This window comes from Diabrotica virgifera, chromosome 6 (genome assembly GCF_917563875.1).
Source record: "Diabrotica virgifera virgifera chromosome 6, PGI_DIABVI_V3a".
NCBI lineage: Eukaryota > Metazoa > Arthropoda > Insecta > Coleoptera > Chrysomelidae > Diabrotica > Diabrotica virgifera.
Window position 1 is genome coordinate 214289352 of NC_065448.1, and position 15381 is coordinate 214304732.

General features: G+C 33.5%; 1 protein-coding gene across 1 annotated transcript in view; it reads left to right on the top strand.

Annotated features, from left to right (window-relative positions):
* Positions 1-15381, top strand: part of LOC126887199 (uncharacterized) — a 505416-nt gene that overhangs the window by 159656 nt on the left and 330379 nt on the right. Inside the window, exon 2 of the mRNA XM_050654594.1 lies at positions 14077-14100. The gene's annotated coding sequence lies outside the window, so the exon portion shown is untranslated. The remainder of the gene's footprint in view (positions 1-14076; positions 14101-15381) is intronic.

Consider the following 15381-nt stretch of genomic DNA (forward strand, 5'->3'; position numbering starts at 1 on the left):
TATAATGTCAGTAATACAAGTTATGTTCAAGTAAAATGTTTTCCTATTGTCCTGTAATTAAGAATAAATTTTTTAATCGTTGATGGTCATTTAGTTAGCTCACCTAACTCATTTTATAACAGGTTATGGGCCCAGTTCACGTGAACTGTGAACAGGTGAAAAAATATGGCGACCAGCAATAACGATTATAAAATTCAAGTCGATAAACTTGAGGGTCCTGAAGACTGGGCAAAATGGAAATGGCACGTTTCGATGTTATTACGAGCGTATGCACTTGAAGACATTGTGAACGGTACGTGTAAGTGTCCCGAGGTTGCTGGAAATTCAACTTCATTGGAAGTAGAGAAGCATCAACAATGGTTAAAAGACGATGCAAAAGCGGCAAGTTTGTTAGCAGGTACGCTAGGAAAAACTGTCGCCGAGCTGGTGTTGACATGTACTCATGCTAGTGAAATATGGGACAAATTACGTGCGCGATTTGAACGTAGCAGTACGCAACGGTTAAACATGTTAATTGAAGCCTTTTTTAGAGTCCAGCGTGATGAAAAAGAAGATATTAGCACACATGTTGCGAAGTTGCAGAAACTGTTTGTAGATTTGAATGGTGAATTGCTGAAGCATGATGAAAATGTTTTATCCGAAAGAATGTTAAATGGTCGGATCTTATCAACTTTGGGTAAGGACTTTGACAATTTCAAAGATTTGTGGGACACGATACCATCGAAGAATCAAACTTTGAATTTATTGATTGAGAAATTGTGTGCCATTGAATTACGTGACCAAAGTACCACAGAATCTTTTGCGTTTGTTGCACGCAATAGCCCGACAGAAAAATACAAACAGAGCCAAAGTACAGCTACTACAAAGTCAAAGAAAAATGTACATCGTGCAAAAGAAAAATTTTCTTGTCACAGATGCAAGAAATTAGGCCATTGGGCGAGAGAGTGTCCATTGAAAAAATCTGCTGAGAATTTAGGCGAGAATAAAAGTAATGATGCTGTTTTTTTGTCTGTTGTTTTAAGTGCCTCATCTAACAATTATTGTGTTGAAGCTGGGAAATGGTATTGTGACAGTGGAGCCACAAATCATATCACTACAGATAAGCAATATTTCTCATCTTATACAGAGTTTGCTGAACCCGAAAAGATATCACTTGGTAAGAAGGATGTATGTATGCTAGCCTGTGGACAAGGAACGGTGAAAATTCAAACGCGTCTGAATAATAAATGGAAAGATGCTGAACTGAAGAATGTTTTTTATGTTCCTGAAGCAAGCGCTCATTTGTTTTCTGTGAAAGCTGCTGCACAAAGAGGGTTCGTTACAGTACTCGACGATAAAGGTGTAAATATACATGATAAAAATACTCTTGAATCTGTAATGACTGGGTACTTCAGTAATGGCCTGTATGCACTTGATATACGTGTTATGAAACCGACCAATCCCATTCAAGCGCACTTAGTAGAGTCAACAGATATGTTACAAGTGTATCATGAAAGATTTGGTCATCAGCATAAGCAACACGTAAAGAAGGTCTTGAAGAAAATGAATATAGACATTGATGGGTGCAAAGAAAGCTTTTGCGATGGATGTGCAATTGGAAAAATGCATAGATTGCCATTTAAAACTAGGATCAATCGGCCACAAGTCACTGGTGAGCAGATCCATGCAGATGTGAATGGACCCATGTCTATAGAATCACTGGGAAAAGCACGTTATTACGTATGTTTTAAAGATGACTTTAGTAAGTATCGGAAAGTTTTCTTTATGAAACACAAAAGTGAGGTATGTACCTTCTTAGAAAAATTTTTAAATGAAGCAAACACAAATGGCCATGTAGTAAAGCAACTGAGATGTGATGGAGGGAGAGAGTTTGACAATAGAAAGGTATCTGAACTTCTTGCGAGTAGAGGTATAGAGCATTGTATCACTCCACCCTATACACCTCAGCAGAATGGTGTTGCTGAAAGGGAAAACCGTACCATTGTAGAGTGTGCTCGTTCCATGTTAAACCCATGCAAGTTGTCCAAAGAATTGTGGGCAGAAGCATGTAATACTGCAGTGTATCTTCTGAATCGCACAGGAAAGTCATCAATTGAGAATAAAAGTCCCTATGAATTGTGGTATGGAAAGCCAGTTGGGAGTTTGAAACATTTAAGAATATTTGGCACTGAATGTTATGTTCACGTAAACAAAAATGTTCGCAGTAAATTTGATGACAAGGCGATACATGGTTATTTAGTTGGTTACGTGAATGACAGGGATGGTTTTAGAATATGGATTCCATCTGAAAGAAGAATCGTATCGAGCCACGACGTACGATTTAAACCTGAGGTTACATGTAATTTGCGAATTTTTGAGGTTAAAGCCGAATCAGTGAACCAGAATCAGTCGGAATGTTTTGGTGTACATGAAAACTCCGAAGAAGTGAAAACTGGTATGAATGAAATTGTGCAATCTGAGAATACTGAAAGTGTAGAAAGTGCGAGTGAAAATCGAGAAGTGAATAGAGAAGAAAGAAATAGTGATAGTGTTGAAGAATTTAGGCGTTACCCTACGCGTTTTAGAAATAAACCAAAATTGTATAATGATTTTGTTTTAGGGTCTAATGTTTAGCTTATCTACTTTTCATATTGAGGGAGAGTGTTAGAATATACAATATAAAAAGTAGCTATTGCTCTATGGTTGCCACTTTATGTATTTGACAGTATCGATAATTGAAGTAATGTAATGTCAAGAAAATATAATGTCAGTAATACAAGTTATGTTCAAGTAAAATGTTTTCCTATTGTCCTGTAATTAAGAATAAATTTTTTAATCGTTGATGGTCATTTAGTTAGCTCACCTAACTCATTTTATAACACATAGTAAAATCAAATTAAAGGATAATAGTCGTTTATGTATCAAGGGCATTAAATACATGTTTATACCCTAGGGGCGGTAAGCTAATAAACTCGAGGGCCTCTGGCCCGAGAGTTTATATGTCGCCCGAGGGTATAAATATCTAATAATGCACTTGGTGCATACAAAACTTTATGTCATACCGGTTCATTGCATCAGTTTAAGTTTAAATTTTATTTTATATTATTTAGAAGTAATATTATATCGCAGCAGGTACTTAGTACAGTTGCTAGGAAAGTGATGTTGGTTAGCAATTTGTTATTTAACGTAAACAAAGTTTTTGTATTTGACATCGTCAAAAAAAGTCAGAATACAAGAGAAATTCGATATTTCTCAAGAAATAGTTAAAAAAAGCCAAAAAGGCGACCATAGGCGTAACCAGGATGATCCTAAGGGGGGGTTACAACTACCTGAAAGGGGGGTGTTTCAACTACTGGAAGGTCTCTGAGGGCTATGGTGTTAAGTGTATAGAGATCAAATTTCAACAATGAATGGCAGAAAATAATACTGAATGCGCGTAATGAGACCGTACTACTAGCATACTTTTTTTTTCTTTTTCTTTTTTGGCTTGGACTATGGTCATTCAGCCAGTCTCAATCAAAAGTAAATGTATTAAAGATATTGCCAATTAGTGAAACTTGGTTATTATAATATTATTACAATTTTCACTTCTTATTTACCTACTAATTACAGCTAATGTACATACTATGTTAAAAAATATAAATATATTATACTACTTAATTTTTATCAAGAACACATAGTGTATACATTCTACAAATAAAAATATTAATATTATTATTAAAATAAATTCATTCTTTTTTGTATTATATTTTAGTTTTTTTTTTTGTTTGGTTTTTGTTATGTTTTTTTTGTCACTACGATAGGATGTCAACCCGGATCAACCCCGCGGAGGTTTAAATCCTCTTGTGAATCTTTCTTTAATTTTTTTTTATTTATTTTTTTTATTAATTTTTTTTTATTTATTTTTTTATTTTTTTTTGTCTCATGTTTTTTATTATTTTTTTTTTTATTTTTTTAATATTTTTTTATTTTTAAATTTTTTTTTAAACATATTTTACAAATACCTGTAACTAATTACAATAATATTTTACTGTCCGACAAGAAAGATACCAGTCAAAAATTTTCTTTTTATTCAGTGACAGAATAAAGAGAATATTTACAGGGAGTGGGATGTTCTGGTGTATAATACTTTTAATTAGGTGATTGGTTAGGTGTTCATGCTTTTTGCATTCAAAAAATATGTGGTTCAAGTCACTTTAAACCTCACATTCTTGACAAATATTCGAATCTAATATGTTTATTTTAAATAAATGTGGAGGATAACATGCATGTCCAAATCTAATTCTACTGATGGTGGATATGTATTTGCGAGGGAGGGTGAAATTCGTATACCAAGGTTTTTCCGGAATAATCGGTTGTATCAAACTGTATTGTGTTGTTGATATGTTACAGTACCTTTCCCAGTGTGTTTTCCAGCTCTTCATCTGTTCAGTTCTTAAACAAGCAAAAGCATCTAGAATGCAGGGCTGATATTTGGTTACTGTTCCATGGATGAGGGAATTTTTGGCTAATTGGTCTACATGCTCATTATGTGTAAGTCCTGAATGTGCTTTGATCCACATAAGTTTTATTTTTGGGTTGTGTTTATTAATTTCAAATAAGATTTTTTTTATTAAAAAAATGTATGGATTAGAAGTACTGCAAGGTAGTTGAGGGTTTGAATAGCAGTAAGCACAGATAATGAATCAGATAAAATTACTGCGGAATTATAGGATGCCAACTTGAAATAAATTAAAGCCTCATATACCGCCGCAGCCTCGGCAGTTAAAATGGAGAAATTTGAGGGCATTTTAAACATTTTTTCTATAAATTTATCTGGAATATAAAAGGCACAACCAGTACCATTTGAACTTTTGGATGCATCTGTATAAATACAAACAGATTTTGACCAATTTGTAAGGTAGTTGTTTAAAACAATACTGTTTAATAAAGAGTGCTCATGATAACTGGGTTGTATTATATCTACTTGGTTTAGTAACTCAAAGAAATCTTCGAAATCTATCACTTTATTTGCAACTGCAAGTTCAGTATTATTATTCGCAGTGTTTCGAAATGCGTCACATAACGGTGGCGAGTTTTTGTGAGCCCAATATTTATTTGTTAAATCAAAATAATTTAAAGTACTAATTTCTTTATATAAACAAGTGTTGTAACATCGGATCTTAAGAAGAAATTTTTGACTGAGATATTTGACTAGCATACTTTGGAGACATATACTTTATGTGGTTCGTAAGTAAACAAACAAAACGAAGTAAACAAACCAAAACGTCAGAAATTGTACTTAAAATATGTGAAAACATCCCCAATCATTTTTTTTGTACCTATCTCTTTTCAATGTACTGAGTCTAGATCAGGGGTGGGCAAAAGCCGGCCCGCGGGCTATCCATTGAGAAACCCCGCAAGCAATTTTTTTAAGAGCGTAATGCATTCATTTTTTTCGAATCCTGAGAAAACTAATAAGTATTTTTGAAAAATTTAAACGCAGAATTAAATATTACATTATTACCGAGGGCCGAAAGTCCCTGAAAACTTCTATAATGTATAATCACATAGGTGAAAAAAAAAGAGAAAATTTAGTGTGATTTTTAATTTCAAATTATGTCTTTCTTCTTTTAATGATGGTCAAAAGTTCTCTGTTCCTTTTCTATTCTGTGCAACACCATTTCGTTCGTAATATGATCGGTCCATGGTATTTTCATAATTCCCCTAAAAAGCCACATCTCAAAAGCTTGCAGCTTTTTCATTAAGTCAGCATTAACAATCCAATAAAGAAGAAGAGAGTGGACATAACATTTTTATTATTATCCCGGTTTTTTATAGCGTTCTCCGTCTTCCGGTTGCCAGTTTTCAGCTTCGTCCGTCGTTGCATTCGTAAGGGTGAAGGTTCCTTTCCGACTTTGCCTTCTGAATGCCGCCTAGCCAGGATTGTTTCGGCGCTCCTCTCTCCCTTCTTTCCCTTGGCGTCCATTTTAAAATTTGTTTTGGCAGCCTGTCGTCATCCATTGACGTCGTACCGTACATGACCATACCAGATCAGTTGTCTCCTTTGAATTTCGTCTATGATGGTTGACTTGACATAACATTTTACCATCCGATATTAGATTTGCAGATTGAATCTTTGGTTACTCAGAAATTTCCTCATCTTCAAAAAGGCTGCTCTTGATTACTCTATTCTTGATCGAATTTCTGAAGTTCATTTTTATCTGTATCCTTGTTATGGCTTAATATAATGAACCATATTAAAAATTTCGTAATTTTACTGGGAACAAATTGTTCGCATGTACACACCAGAAAGACAATTTATTATTATTAACGGTCAAATGTCTTTCTCCAAATGCTTTAAAATGATACTTATAGTATTTTTGTCAAAAAAATTTCTTAGGCAGAGAAAAACCTCCACCAAAAACATTAGCCGTACATACTGGGTATAGTCCTCCCGTCCTCCGGCCCGGGAGACATTTTGAAAAATTTCATTTTGGCCCGCGCTTAAAAGTATTTGCCCACCCCTGGTCTAGATCATTCATAAAAATAACATGTGTTTTTACTTAATAACAGCGCTCTATAAAATGAGTATTAACTTCCTTCTTTCGCAGTACTATCTGCAATCTAATTTAATTGAAATTAAATTAAAAAATTATAATGTATTATTTATTACAAATTAATCAAAAATACTTTTTTCTTGACCAAAATAAGACCAGTTAGCGATTACCCCTACAGCGATCAGCAACCGCGTATGCGCCGAACGGTGGGAGTGACTTAACCAATAAAAACCTAATGAGCGCGCAGCATCTGAATTTCTCAATATTTGATAATTTTAAACCGGGGCGTAGTTAATGCCTGTCACACACCGGACGGTAATTTTTTAACAAATTGAACATGCGAATTGTACGATAAAATTGAAAGTATTTTAGGTATTTTTAAAATAATTTTTACCCTATTCAGAAGTTTATTATAAACATTATTTTTGTAATGTTATTTTAATCACCTCTCAGTTGCTATTGTTCGGATTAGGTACTTCTTCTTCTTCTTCTGGTTCCTATCCGTTTCGGATGTTGGAAATCATATTGGCAATCATAATCTTGATCGCTGCGGCTTGAAACAGTTCCGTTGAAGTTTTCTTAAACCATGTTCTCAAATTCCGCAGCCATGATATTCTCCTTCTAATTGGTCCACGCTTACCTTAGACTTTACCTTGCAATATGGACTGCAGCAGGGAGTAACGGTGCTGATTTCTCATAACGTGTCCCAGATACTGCAGTTTTATGCGTTTGATGGTAAACACAATCTCCGATTCCTTCTTCATTCTTTCTAGAACTTCTTTGTTCGTGATCCTTGCTGTCTAGGATATTCTCAGCATTCTTCTATAGAGCCACATCTCAAATGTTTTAAGTTTTTTAATAGTGGCCTCTGTAAGCGTCCATGCCTCCGCTCCAATAATATAGAGAAAACATAACATCTCAAATGTCTCATTTTTGTATCTAGGGATATGTTGTGGCTTTTGAAGATGGCGCTCATTTTATTAAAAACCGTTCTTGCCTTTCCTATGCGTCACTTTATTTCCTGTACGTTGCTCCACTGCTCATTGATAATAGTTCCAAGGTAGCAATACTGTTTTAAGCGCTCTATCTGGGCATCTGGTTTGGGCATTAATGTTTAGTCCGTACTGTTGACTGTACTCTTTGATTCTGTCCATTATATCCATAGGATTAGGTACAGTTGCAGTTAAAGCCAAATTGGTCGATTATTTTCTCTTTCATTTTTATCTTTCAATATTTCTATATTTTGAATCGTTTTATAGTTCGGTATAACTGCTGCTACATTTTATCCTAGTATACACAAGGTTCTTGTATCAAGACTAACTCAAACCTTCACATAATATCAGAAGTAGGAACTTTATTAAATAAATTATGGTACGCCTGTTTGGTGATAATACCTAATAATCTCGTATGGCAATTTTGCCCTGGTTTTCCTTTCGGACAGGTTTCGGCGCTACTTGCATCTTTACCCCTGTTTGAAGTAGCTAGTGTCGATGCTCACACTGTGTCATAGGTATTTTGTGTTTATGTTTTTGTGAATTCAGTCAGTTCAGTTTTATTGTGAGCTGTTGTGAATACAGTATCAGGTTTAGTAAATAAATCCACAGTTGATGAAATGTTGCTGCCACCATGTCATGTTCTCAATTGATAAGATCTGCCCTATTGTCCGATACAGCCATAGGATATTCCCTATTAGCCATTAGTACTTGCCATCTTACAAATTTCACTCAGTCTGTCCTGTGTGAAGTCTACGCAGTAAAAAATCTTCCCACATAGTTTCAGACCAGGAGTAAAATTGAAACAATGCAGCAGTACAAAAAGATACAAAATTTGTCTAAACTAGTCTAATACGTGGTCACTAATATTGTCAATATATTTTATAATTTTAAACAATATCTTAAGTGAATCCTAACGTCAATATTTTTTATCAAAGTTTTCTTGTTATTATAATAATGCTACAGATAAACTTATCACGATAGAATATGGTCCAAATATTGAAACCAATAATTGAATTTACTTTTTATGGACAATATACATATATACACAAAAAAACAAATAATGGCATTTAGCCTCATTTATTCTTTTTCCTCCTCTATATTTTCTCCTTCTTAAGGATGTAATGGTGTCATACAATTTGTTTGACTATTTCTGTCCAATGATCGCTCTCCTGTGCTTCGGAAACTGAATAACCCAGTCATATACTTTATTTGGTTCGACCATCGTGCTGAAAATATTCCTCTGGATTTTTTGCCTGCTACGTTGCCTTTAACTCTCATTTGGTCCATGCATTTTCTTCTTCTAGTTATATGCACGAAATATCTTAGTATATTTTGGTTGATAGTTGTGGTGAGTCTAGTTTTTTAGTCAACATTCTATTCATTCATTCATTTTGTGTTTCTTGTAATATCTGTGTTCTTCGATATTTTTGTTTTACTCTTGCTGATCTGGACGTTGTGATTTGTCGACGGTTATTCGTGTTATTTTGTTTATAATATGAATATTTGTTTTTTTTTTCTTCCCCGGAAACTTTATGACAATACTTAAATTTGCTATCTTTCTCATCCATATTTTCATCATACCCTTTATTAAGTTTTAATTCCACAAAATTTGCCATCTTTTGTACTGTTCCTTCATCACAATATCCCTTTCTTAATCTTTTCTGTGTATACAATGTCTACAAAATTGATACGCGGTATACCAGACTGTGATGCAATTATACAGCGTGTCTACTTAAGTTGGAAACATATGGGAAACTTTTTTATTATTAATTTTACGAAAAAAAGTTATTCTTTATAAAAAGTTCTGCATGCCCCAAAACCTAAGATTCAATCATCAGATATCAAATTTTCTCAATATTATACGAGGTATGTCAAAAAATATGAATTTCGGTCAAGGGTAAAGTACCTTTATTTCTCTCAATATCGAAAATTCTTATGATAAAAAGTTGTTTGGAATTAAAAACTAAGATCAAATATGCAATTACATGCTTCTAATTGAAAAAAAAAATTCTCAAATTTATGGATACCCAACATCGTTTTTAATTATTACAAATATGATAACTCGTTTATTATTATTCATTTTACGAAAAAAAGTTATTCTTCATAAAATGCTTTGCATGGTCTAAAATCTAAGACACAACCATGATATATCAACTTTTATTAATTTTATACGAGGTGTGTCAAAAAATATGAAATTCGCTCAAGATTATAGTACCTTTATATTTCACAATATTTCAATTAGAAGGATGTAATTGCATATTGAAACATAGTTTTTAATTTTAAACAACTTTTTTAATAACCGTTTTCAATATTGTGAAAAATAAAGGTACTTTATTCTTGAGTGAAATTCATATTTTTGACATACCTCGTATAAAATTAATAAAATGTGATATCTGATGGTTGCATCTTCGGTCTTAGGACATACAGAGCTTTTTATAAAGAATACCTTTTTTTCGTAAAAGTAATAATAAAAGAGTTATCATATGTGTAATAAATAAAAACGAAGTTAGTATCAATAAATTTGAGAAAAATTTGGAAAATATGTTTTTCCAATTAGAAGCATGTAATTGCATATTTGATCTTAATTTTCATTTCCAAACAACTTTTTATAATAAGAATTTTCGATATTGAGAGAAATAAAGGTACTTTACTCTTGAACGAAGTTCATATTTTTTGACATACCTCGTATAATATTGAGAAAATTTGATATCTGATGATTGAATCTTAGGTTTTAGAGCATGCAAAACTTTTTATAAAGAACAACTTTTTTTCGTAAAATGAATAACAAAAAAGTTTCCCATATGTTTCCAACTTAAGTAGACACGCTGTATAAGGTTAGCGAAAAAAGCACAACGTATTTATTTATCAATATACTACAACAGTTTATAAACTAATACTATTTTTTAAGGTAAATAATAGACACACTAAAGGATAAATAAAAAGCATATTTTGTAACAGTAGCATTGGGTAATATCAGTCTTAGATGTTGTTTACTGCATTGCTATGTATGGTCAATACTATTGTATGGAACGGAGGCCTGGATGTTGAACAAAACGCTGAAGAACAAGTCAGAAGCTTTTGGACTCTGGCTTTATAGAAGAATCTTGAAAATACCTTGGACAACCCGCACCACCAACGAAAATATTCTGAGAAGAATAGGTACACATAGGGATCTGCTAAATATCATTTAAGTTAGAAAAGTGAGCGACCTAGGACACATAATGAGAAACAAAAAGTACCGCCTGGCTCAACCCATCATCCAGGGGAAGATTGAAGGAAAACTATCTCGGTAGGCGCCAGATCTCATGGCTTAAAAATATACCATGCAATGGCATGATTGGACCGGCTAGACCGGCCTTGATTTAATATCTTTGTAGAGTCACATTGGACTGAGACATATTTGCCAGTGTAGTCGCTAAAGTGTACTAAAGGAGACACCACCACCAAAAGAAGAAGACAGGATAAAGAATGTCGCAATCTAGCTAGGTGATTGCAATTAGTTGACTATCGTAGTAAGTGTTGCGATTTGTCGGTGGGTGTGTGGCTAGCATAAGGCGACAATTTAAATATAAACGGAATATTGAGAAATTATTATTTTTCTGACCGAGATAATCTGATTTTGTTTTTGAGTTTACAAGGAATGTGTTTTTATTTACCAGAACTTCATCTATTTTTAGAATGTTTTTCTTTTTTGATGTCTATAAATATGTTCATGTGCATTTAAAAAATAAAATAAATTTTGAGAAACAGGGATCATAATCTCACATTTTTATACAATTGTACAAACATTTTTACAATATACACTTGCTAGTATTTTATTGCATAGATTTAATAGTAGTCTCAATTTTTTTGACCAACAGTATTAATTATTAATTAGTTACACAAAAATTTGGACCAAAGTTTCACTCTCGCTCTCCGAGTTGGAACAACTTTTCAAGGGTAACCTGTGGGCAAGTGTAAATTGGTCATACAAAATATTTGAATAGTTGACTGGCAGTAAATGGTACCAGATTTTAAAATGAGATGGGATTGGATAGATTTAAAAACTAATTTTCATGTTTTTGTTTGCCGTTATACTTCTTAAAAAAAATTTCGATTATGATCTTATTCTTCACTTTTGTTACCGTCTTCTTCCCATTTTGTGGTTCTCTTTATTTCTGCCTGTCTAGTCCGTTTCGTTTATTTTGACATTTATTATGGTAGGAGAGAACAAGCGGGGATTTTTGCAGTTACTCGAGCGCGTCAGATTATCATATGGGGAGAAACCTGGTACCCTGCAGATGTCCCTCTACCATATATTGGCTCTAAACACAGGGGCGTTCCTTAAGGGGGGGCCGAAAAAAAATTCTATCCTTAAAAAAACTCGAAATTGTCAGATTAAGATAAGGTAAGTTAAGTACATGCAAAAGAGTGTTTATTTCAAAAATCTGACGATTTGAGCAGGGCTTAAATAAATGGGTGAGTCCCAAAATTTCACAAGAAAAAAGCGAATATTTCGCGAAATGAATGACAGATCGAAACACTGACAAGTATGTGCTCAATATCTTTTACAAATCTGTCGAATGATACCAAACACGACTTCCCACGGAGAGCGGTGGGGGTAAATTTAATATTTTAAATACGAATCCCGCGATATTTCGCGAAATGAACATCAGATCGAAAAACTGTAAAATATACGTATTCAATATTTTTGAAAAATCTATCGAATGGCACCAAACATGACCTCCCACGGAGGTAGGGTGGGGGGTTACTTTAAACTCTTAAATAGGAGCCCCCATTTTTTATTGAATATTTGCATTTCTTACGTAAAAATAAGTAACTTTTATTCGAAACATTTTTTCGAATTATGGGTAGATACGTTATAATCGCAAAAAACCATTGTTGGAAATGGAAAATTAAATTAAAAAATGGCAAGCGCCCACTAAAATGGAAAACTTTACTTAACTTTTTTTGGTTTTAGGACCTACTCTTCACAACCCAATAGGTCCCCATAACGCTCGAGTGACTGCACATTTAGCATACTTTGCTCCCCTACCATTATTGTTGTTATCATTACTTTTTTTTCTATAAAACTACTTTTGGTCATGCTTTTTTATAATATGAATACAGGTTGAATCTTAACTTTAAATTTATAAATGTAAATATTAAATCATTTTTATTTTAATTTCGCAGAACCTTAAGCTTTTCAGAAAAAATTCACAAGGAACTGAATTTCCTGCAGACGGCTGTAGGTATACCATAGATCACAAAAATTCTTATAAAAATATCATTTATAAAAGATATATTTATTTAAAAAAAGCTCTGTTTTTCGGAGTGAAAATTCCATCTTCATTCAGTGCTGATATGTGGTAAATATGTTTCTTCTTCATGTGCCTTGTCCGTTCCCAACGTTGGCAACTAAGATGGCTATTCTGACTTTGTTTACGGCAGATCTGAATAGTTCGGCAGATCACAATCCGAACCATTGTCGCCATTTTTGGAGCCATGAGAATCTCCTCCCTGGACCCTTCTGCTGTCTATTTTCCCTTAAACATGTTTAACGCCACTAAATACGTGGGTGAAAACCCTTTAAGTGCTATAAAATTGCTAATATTGTATATAATTTTATAGGATGTTTAAATTTAAGGGCGATTTACTTCATGGCAACGTAAAACTCCCAACTAGGGGGTTGCTGGCCTGGAGAGGACTGATAACGAGGTTCTCAGAGAGGTTATATACAAACCGATTAAAGTTTCTAAAATCAACTTCAAGTTGAAGAAAGTTCACATATTAAAAACAGCAAATGTTTCTACATATATTTCTACTTTTTGAAATTGGATTTTGATACAAGGTGTAACGATGTAATTTTATTGTAAAATTGAAATTAGGGTGAGATAGTAATAGTGTACAAAACTTACTTTAATGTCGTAAAATCGCAGTGCTCTAAAAATTTATACAGCAGTATATCTCTAATAGTATATTATTTATTAGTAATTGTGGTCTTAATGTATACTGAAAACCCGGGAGCAGTCGCGCTCACTTCTGTCACGTAAGCAGTCGTGCGTAGAGAAAAAATCTCACAATACGAATTTAAAACAAATGTCTCTTTTCTAATATTTTTATTTACTTGTTATGTTAAAAATATATATTTCTAACAATTTTAAAGCTAATTGGTACTCATCAAAGCCATAAATTCCACAAAAAAAAATCCCACGCATTACTACGATCTCCTTCGAGGCACTTACGAGTGGAAAGTTATGTTGCAAAATTTTTTATCAAGTTATCACGGAAAAGGATAAAATGTTAGATTTTTTCTAACGGCGCGACTGCTCACGGGTTAACGCAGATAGTTGTCATTGAATGAATTTATTTTCATTTTGCATTTCTCACTGATTTTTTTTCACTTTTACTTAATTTTTTCAAATTGTTGGCCTAACCATACGGTACATTAACGATATTAAACCATAAATGGTTGACTATACTACTACTGACCCATAGAAATAAACGATTTCACGGCCTCCTTAAATTACGATGTTTTTTTGGCAGCTTTACATTATATTAATGTATTTTTTTTTCATTTTCAGATATCACAGCTGTTGCAGTTTATAGTAAGTAAAATATTATTTTTTTTTGGATCATTAATTATTATAATTGTGTTCTTCTTCTTTTCATAAATTGCTTAACCCCTTACGGGATATGCGAAGCACACATATTTTTGTTTTCTATTTATATACAGTGCGGTGGAATAAGTGTTGCCCCCCCTGTTAACTTGTTTATTTTAGGAATATAAGCAAAACGCTCGGACAGGTCGATTTTTAAACTAACCATAGTATATTATAGCATCAACGTTTCGAACTTTACGCGATCACTCTTCAGGTGACAGGCATAACTTTGATTTTTTTAAATGGTAAAGTACATCATGTGACACCTCATTTAACAGCTTTTAAAATACTGATTTTAAAAATGTATAATACTTTAATCCTTTTTGAGATCGCAGGCCCAAAATTTCGGTCGAACTCTTTTTAAACGCATTTATTTTTTTCGAATTCTGAGAAAACTAATAAGTATTTTTGAAAAATTTAAACTCAGAATGAAAGATTAGATTATTACCGAGGGCTGACAGTCCCTTAGAATAAACACAAAGTTTCTTTTGAATGATATATTTGAAATTAAAAATCACACTAAATTTTCTCTTTTTTCCACCACTGTGACTTATTAAAATAAACATTATAGGAGTTCTCAGGGACTTTGGACCATCGAGAATACTGTAATATTTCATTCTGCGTTTAAATTTTTCAAAAATATTTATCGGTTTTTTCAGGATTCGAAAAAAATTATTGCATTTAGAAAGAATTCGACCGAAATTTTTCGCCTACGCTCTCAAACAGGATTAAAGTATTATACATTTTTGAACTCAGTATTTTAAGAGCTTTTAAATGAGGTGTCACATGATGTACTTTCCCATTTAAAAAAATCAAACTTATGGCTGTCACCTGAAGAGGGATCGCGTAAAGTTCGAAACGTTGATGCTATAATATACTATGGTTAGTTTAAAAATCGACCTGTCCGGGCGTTTTGCTTATATTCTTAAAATAAACAAGTTAACAGGGGGGGCAACACTTATTCCACCGCACTGTATATTCAGCGTTATTAGGCGTCAACGCCCTTGGAGGGGCGTTGATACCGCTCCTCCATAGGCCGATCAGACACCAGTTTATTCCAGACCAAGTCGTAGACTCTATTGAGTTTTATACTACCGACGTTGGCCTTTTATTAATTTAATGACCTGGCTGAGGCTCGAACCGTTGATCGCAAATCCACTAAACTTGTCGATCGACTGCGCCTCTGCCAACTGAGCCGTCGTGACCGACATTGTTTTTTATTTCCAT